Source organism: Quercus robur, chromosome 9 (genome assembly GCF_932294415.1).
Source record: "Quercus robur chromosome 9, dhQueRobu3.1, whole genome shotgun sequence".
Classification (NCBI taxonomy): domain Eukaryota; kingdom Viridiplantae; phylum Streptophyta; class Magnoliopsida; order Fagales; family Fagaceae; genus Quercus; species Quercus robur.
This window is the reverse complement of record NC_065542.1, coordinates 53,075,623-53,082,794: the sequence shown is the minus strand read 5'-3', so window position 1 is coordinate 53,082,794 and position 7,172 is coordinate 53,075,623.

Below are 7,172 nucleotides of genomic sequence, written 5' to 3'. Positions count from 1 at the left end.
TTTTTCCCTTCCCAAACCTCAGCTTGCTTGACAAACCTTATATTTATCTATTTGTACCATATATATATATATATATATATATATATATATATATATATTTATTTATTTATTTATCTTACATTTTAAATTGATTCTATAATTCATTATAACATTTGTATATGTTTATTGATTTCTTATGTATATAATTTTTATGTTAGGTTGTTCTAGACAGCTTTTTAAGAATTGTTATAAAACATTGTTTCCATAATTAAAGTTTAATAGTTTAATGTTGGTTTATTTTAACAATCAATTTGTAAGGTTGAATTTATTCAACCATCTAATTGGCTTTATTCCGTGCCAAATTTGCTTGTAATTCAGCATTTAGTAACCCTGTATTTAGGTGGGATTGTTGTAAGGGTAGTGAGTGAGATAGAGTGAAGATTGCTCAAGAGTGTGCAAGAAAACAGAGTGTCGCGGCTGGGACTCGCGGGTGGACTCGCGGCTGCAAGTCGCCAGAAGCTGCACACGTGCCAAGCATGCTGGAAGATGAACAGTCATGCTAGCTGGAGCACTACAGGACAAAACAGGACAACTGGCCATACGGTTAACTCGCGACTGGATCTCGCGACTTGGTCAAGCCGCGAGGTCAAGTCGCGAGCCACCCCTGTTTTGGAAAAACCTGACGTTTCACATTCCTCTTCACTCCAATATAAATACCCTTTTAACCCACGATTGAAAGAGAGCTTCCAGAGAGAATTTTGAGAGAGAAACCCTAAAGAAAAACCAGATTGTTTCACCCACAATCTCTACCTTAGAGTCTCATCAAATTCCCTCACTCTCTTCCTCTCCATTGTCAAATCCTTGAGAGGCATTATACCAAACCTGGTTCTCACCATCATCATCTCTGTGAGACAGTCGTTTGGAGTTCTGGGAAGCAGTTAGGAAGGAGCCAATCTTCATTGGTTGAAGCTACGGTGTAGTAGCGGAATCCGGAAAGCTAGAAAAGAAAAAGGTTCGGCGCAACCTCGTTGGAGCAAGAAGCTTGGAGGGCTTAGGTGCATTGGGTAGATTAGGCTTGGAGGGTCTATTGCTGTCCTTGTATCCCAACTGTATTTTCTAGTGGATTGATTACCGCTTGGAGGGCGGCGGAGAGGTTTTTCGCCGAGGTCTTCGGTTTCCTCTTCGATAACACATCTGGTGTTATCTCTGTGTTTGCATCTTCCTTCCTCTCTATCTCTGCCTTTACATTATCTGCTGTGGTTTATTTTGTTATGGCTTAGATAGTTGTTTAACCAATTCCATATTATAGCATATGTTAAGTTTCCGCACACTAGTTGTTTGACATATTGCTTGTGTTGGTTAAGTTGGTTTTTGGGGGTCTAAACGTTCAAAAGTGTTTTTGTACACGTTTTTGAACTTTCACAATTCAATTATACATGCCCCATAAGAATTTTAATGTATTTTATTGTCTTCTAATAAGTAAAATGACCCTGCTCCTTGCGCGGGTTAAATGCTAGTATATATAATAGCAGAAGCCTTTAAGGAGGTGCTGCCATGTTAGGAAAAATGGCTATCTAAAAAATTGACATGTATAGAGTTTAAACTTAAAAAACCGTACGGTGCGTTTGGGGAGGTTCATTTTCAGACACCAACCTGCTTATCCAAAAAAAGAAAAAGAAAAAAAAAAACGTAAACCCTTATTAAAACGCCGCTTATCCACAAAACAAAAACAAAAACGCAAACCCTAAAACCCAAACCGTATTTCCCGATCAAAATTCAAACTTAAACTTTCGATTCTTCGCTGCACCTCCATATACACACAGATCAAAATAGGGAGGCGATGAAAGAGAGAGAGAAGCGACGAGGAAATGGGGAAAGAAGCAGAGAAAAAGAGAGATAGAAATACGATACACACAGAGATGGAAATAGAGGGAGGCAAAACACGATTACTGTTAGATTTTCCACTGCCATCCATTCCCTCGCTAGACTCAGAACACCGAAACCGCAGGCACACACAAGAATTGAGATTGAGGAAGAGAAATCTAAGTGCCATTAACTCCGTTCAAGCCATTTACCTTCCATCATCAGATCGCCGAAACTGCCACCGGCTATTTTTTCCCCCTCTCTTATATCTGGGTATTTAATATGACTTAGTTTTTGGGTATTTTGGTTGGATAGGTATAGATTTAGATATTTGCTTTGATGTTTGGGATTTTCTGTTACGGTTTGTAGATTTTGATGTTGTTTGTTTGGTTCTTTCCTTCTTGCCCTAACTCACTTTTTCTCTCTTGCTTTCCATCTCTGTTTCTTTCCCAAGAAAGTTGTTATTGTATATGCTTTGTTATTTGTTATTTTTCTTTAAAGAGAATAACTCAAGGGATTATTCAGTTTGCGTAATTAGAAACAATGAGGTTTTTGATTGGTTGTTGAGAAAATGGAGGATTAAGTGAGGGAATGATGAGGGAAATTGGAATTTGTTTTGGTTCAATTGGGGACTGATTGAATGAGCAAAGTTTGAGTTTTTGGTTTTGTTAGAGACTAAATAGTAAAAAATGTGTGAAAGGTTATTAATTTGATGCTTCATTTGTTGATAGAATTGTACTGGAAAAGAAATAAATGTGAACAATATTAAGGCTTTTACTATTGTTCTTATTTTAAATTTTATGCTTGGTATTTGATGCGACCTTTTTAAAAAAAAAAATTCAAATACTTATCTTAGGAACGCTAATCTATCCCCCCCCCCCCCCCCCCAAAAAAAAAAAAAGGAATGCTAATCTTAGCAATTAAAGAAAGTTTACATTTTTTTCACACATATATAAAAATTATAATCTTCTCTGTTGCCGATGACATTCACATCAAATGGTATTTCCTCACCCATCTATCATCCGCTTCTCTCATCTATATCTCCATTCATTGCTCCTCTAATTTTCTCTCTTTTTTTTTTTTTGCAGATCAAGCATGGATTGTTTCATTAGCTTCGGAATTCCTATCCACAATCCATCTTTTCTGAGTGAGTTATTTTCTTAAAACAATGCTTACTTCTAAATCAGTTTTATATATGTTCATGATTATTGATATGCAGATTATTTATAGCTTTAAGTTAAAAGACCCACACGATACATCGTTTTAGTAATCTTAAAATTTTAACTTTTACTACTACAACACTGTTTGAAAGCCTCTCATTATAAATAAATAAAAAATAAACCGCTTTAATTACAATCAAATGCTTGCTAAACATTGAATTTACATTTTAAACCAGTTTAGTCTTGGTCCTATGAGTGTTCGACATTACAAGCTTTTTTTTTTTTTTTTTTTTTTTTTTTTTTTTTTTTTGCTTCTCACCAAATTCTGCACATGCATGTTTTTGCTGCATATTTCAAAATTTTAAAAAGTGAAAGATACAGAGTTGTAGATATAAAGGGAAGGAACCAAATTGATTCAATAATGCCCCCCTGTTATAATACTAACAGTTAAGCTGATGGTTTATTAAAATGTCTCATGTTATGCCACGTAGGATAAATACCCACTTAAACTTATACCTCATGTACAGTTAAAAAAGAAAAAACACGTTATTCCGCTTAATGTAACAGTAAGTTGACAGGTATTTCCTATTAGTGTAGGGAGCAAAGAGTATTTTCGGAAATGGTTATTTTGAATTCGTGTCTTTTGGAAATCCAAATTCTGATATGTGATTATTATTATTAAACCTTTTTTTTTTTTTTTTTTATGCTTACCTTTTTGGTAGGGCTTCCAAATTTCCATAGACATTGATTTCATGTCTAACATTGAAAATTTCATTGCAATGTGGCAACTATGGAATGACAATGGTTAAACACACATGCAAATGTGGATTTAGCCCTATAGATTTTTTTTTTTTTTTTAAAATGCTTGATGCAATTATTTCCCACCCCCTTATTTATGATGCTTTGATATTGAGTATATTTTCCTGTTATCTGTTATTAATTTTTCAATATGCCTAGATAGCAAAGAGTAGATGATAGAATCAAAATTGTGTCCAACAAAAGTTACTAGAAGATCTAGGAAGCAAAAAACTCTTTCCAAGTTCGCTATATTGGACAAGGGAATCGAAATCTGTTCTAATTTAAAAGAGATCGGTGACTCAAATATGTTGGCACCACACCAAATCCGAGATAAGGTTCTGAAGGATGGCTAAAGAAGAACGAGAAGACTATATTTAGGTAATACTACTGTTATGCTCGCATTTGAATTGGTTATGAATAAATAGTTTAGAAGAAGCTATAATTTTCTTATATATTAATAATTTTTATTATTTTTATTTTTTATTCTTTATAAACCTGAGTGGTTCTATCATCTGTTACTTAGATTTGGAAACTTGATCCTATTGATATAGTTTACTGAATACATTTGACTACATTTGTTTCTCCTAAGTGGTTCTGTTTGAAAAAGCATGAAGGATTTGTCACTTTGTTAAAACTGTGAAATTTGAAAGTATAATGTTATTTACTTTTACGTTTTGATATAGATTTATTTCTTAAAATATTTTTAACTGTTGATTTTTTTTTTTTTTTGGAGAAAGTTTTAATTGTTGATTTGATTGTTTACAATGCTCGGTTTTATAGTTTTTTAAAGTTGTATTCCATTCTTAAAATTAGATTGGCAATCTATTTGGTGCTAAGAATTAAAAAGTAAAACAAAGGTAACCAGTTCTCAAGTTCGTTTCATTGTACCCTTTTGTTATTTACTTTATTTTTTTATTTCTTTCAGATTATGAGAGATTTAATATTCTATATTTAGGTTATGGTTTTATAATTGTTGGAGGATTTGTTTTAGTTTATTTATACCATATTTTTCATTAAATTTTTGGTTTTGTCATAGGATATTTTGAGTATCCTAAGACTTATATCAACGTGAAATTCAAGTGATGTAATATTTGTGATTCCAATTTTGAACTCAGTTGTAATTTAACCTAATGTTGTTTGCTTAATTGTAGTTATGGTTAGGGGATTTTTAGGTAGATCTTGCTTACATCTCAATGTGTTCATGTCATTCTTTCCATCTTATCATTTTTTGTGTCTTTGTTCAATTGAAGAAAATTGGAGTGCAAAGTGGTATTAGACAAATAACAAGTACCATGAACAAGGAAAACATTTGGAGTTGAGAAATTCAAAATGCAAACATTTGTATGAGATGACCAACTTTTCAAAAACTAAGGAAAGTTGTTCATTTGTTGTGGTTGGTCCTCATATTTTTTTTTTTAAAAGTCTAAGTTGTTCAAGTATTAGGAAAGCCGTTAGTCTATGAAATAAATAAAATGGAATAGCATAATCTCAACATATATTCTTCATTCTGACCGAACCTGCAATTAGAATTCATCTCCATCCAAACCGAACAAATATGATTACCACACAAACATTCATTTTTAAGTCTCTTTTTTTCTTCTTTTCTTTTCTTTTTTCTCTTTTGGTGTTTGTGTAGGTGATTTTGCAGATTTGCCTGCATTTAAGTATTTCTTACATGCCCACATTGCCTATGATAAACCAAGAACCCATGTTGCAAATAAATAAATGCTATGAACAAAATGTTAATGTTGTTCTAGATGTAAGTAGAGCATTGTATAGACGTAAATACTTCATATATTCTATTTTTATTACAAATAGATCAAATCAGTTGATGTTTGTTTTGTATTGCATTTATGATTTTGAAATTTTTACAGACTTGAAGCAGGAGGTTAACTGTATTTAAAATTCTTCTCCATCTAAACAGAATAGTTATGATTACTACATAATCATTCATTTTAAACTCTCTCCTTTTCTATTTTTGTGGAGGTCATTTTGTAGATTTGCATGTCGATATTGCCTATCATGGACCAAGAACCCATAATATACATTGTGGATTACGTTTGGATCAAATACCCCTTTTCCACAAGTCTACAGACCATGCTAAGATCATTTCTTACGTTGTTTTATATGATTGTTTTTAATTTTAGAATTAATTTACTTTTAAACTAAATTCTTTTTCTTTATGCTGTCTGTTGTTATATTGTAAATAAATAAATTAATGTTGTAAATATTATTGTTCTTTACGTAGTATAGCTATAATTGAGATACAAAATTTAATCGTTCTATAAAATGAATGGATGTACTCCATTACCCGGATTAATTTCAATGTATTTTATTGTATTGTTTTATGTCAAGTTGATTGTATTTTAAATATGTACAATGTTCCTGCGCATTGCGCGGGTTAAATGCTAGTATATATAAAGTTAAATGAAATGTCAAAAAAGGGATTTCAAAATTTTCTAACTTTATTTCTTATGTAATTTCTATTATTACATGAGAACATCTCCTTTTAGTTATGAATTAGAGTTTGATTAGTTTTAAGTTTAAATATATTGCTATGATTGTGTTTAATTATTGATTATTGATTCAATTTTTTAAGTGAATGTAACAATTGATTTTATTTCACTGTAAAGTTTTTAATGTTTTAATGTTCTTCTATCAAAAAAAAAAAAAAGTTTTTAATGTTCTCCATATTGGTCATATTATTTTTTATTTTTTACTTCTCCTTACAACCTCTTTGTTTTCCAATTAATAGTTACTATTTGACATCTCTCTCTCTCTCTCTCTCTCTCTCTCTCCATAGGCAACCTACTATTTTCCAAAATTTGATGAAGATTTTATTGCATTAAATATGTATTGTAGTTTTAGTTTTTATTTTTTTTATTTTTATTTTTTATTATTATTTAATTTTGCTACCCTTAAGTTAGTATATTCATAACTATTAGTTTCTTTATATATATTTGGTTTGATTTCCTCATTGTTATTATTATTTTTTAATTTAGTGTTTGTTTCCCAATTGGCATTTGTTTAGTATTATATTTTTTCTTTGATGTATTGGGTTTGAGAATGAGTGTGTCCCTAGTATTACTCCACTTTATGAGGACACTTTTATTTATTGAATTTAAGTAAAATTTTAATTTTTTTTAAATAAAAAGGAGAGAAAAATATAAATAATTTAATGATATAGAAGATGTGGGGAGATGAATAGTGATATTAAGGTAGAAGGTAGTGGGGAGATGAAAAGATAAAGGTAAGGAAAAAGCTTGGACAAAGTGTAAATGTAAAAAAAAAAAAAAAAAAGTAAAATTTTTTAAGGATAATTTTATTGATTTTAATTTAAATAAAATATTCCATGTTTAATTATTAAAAATA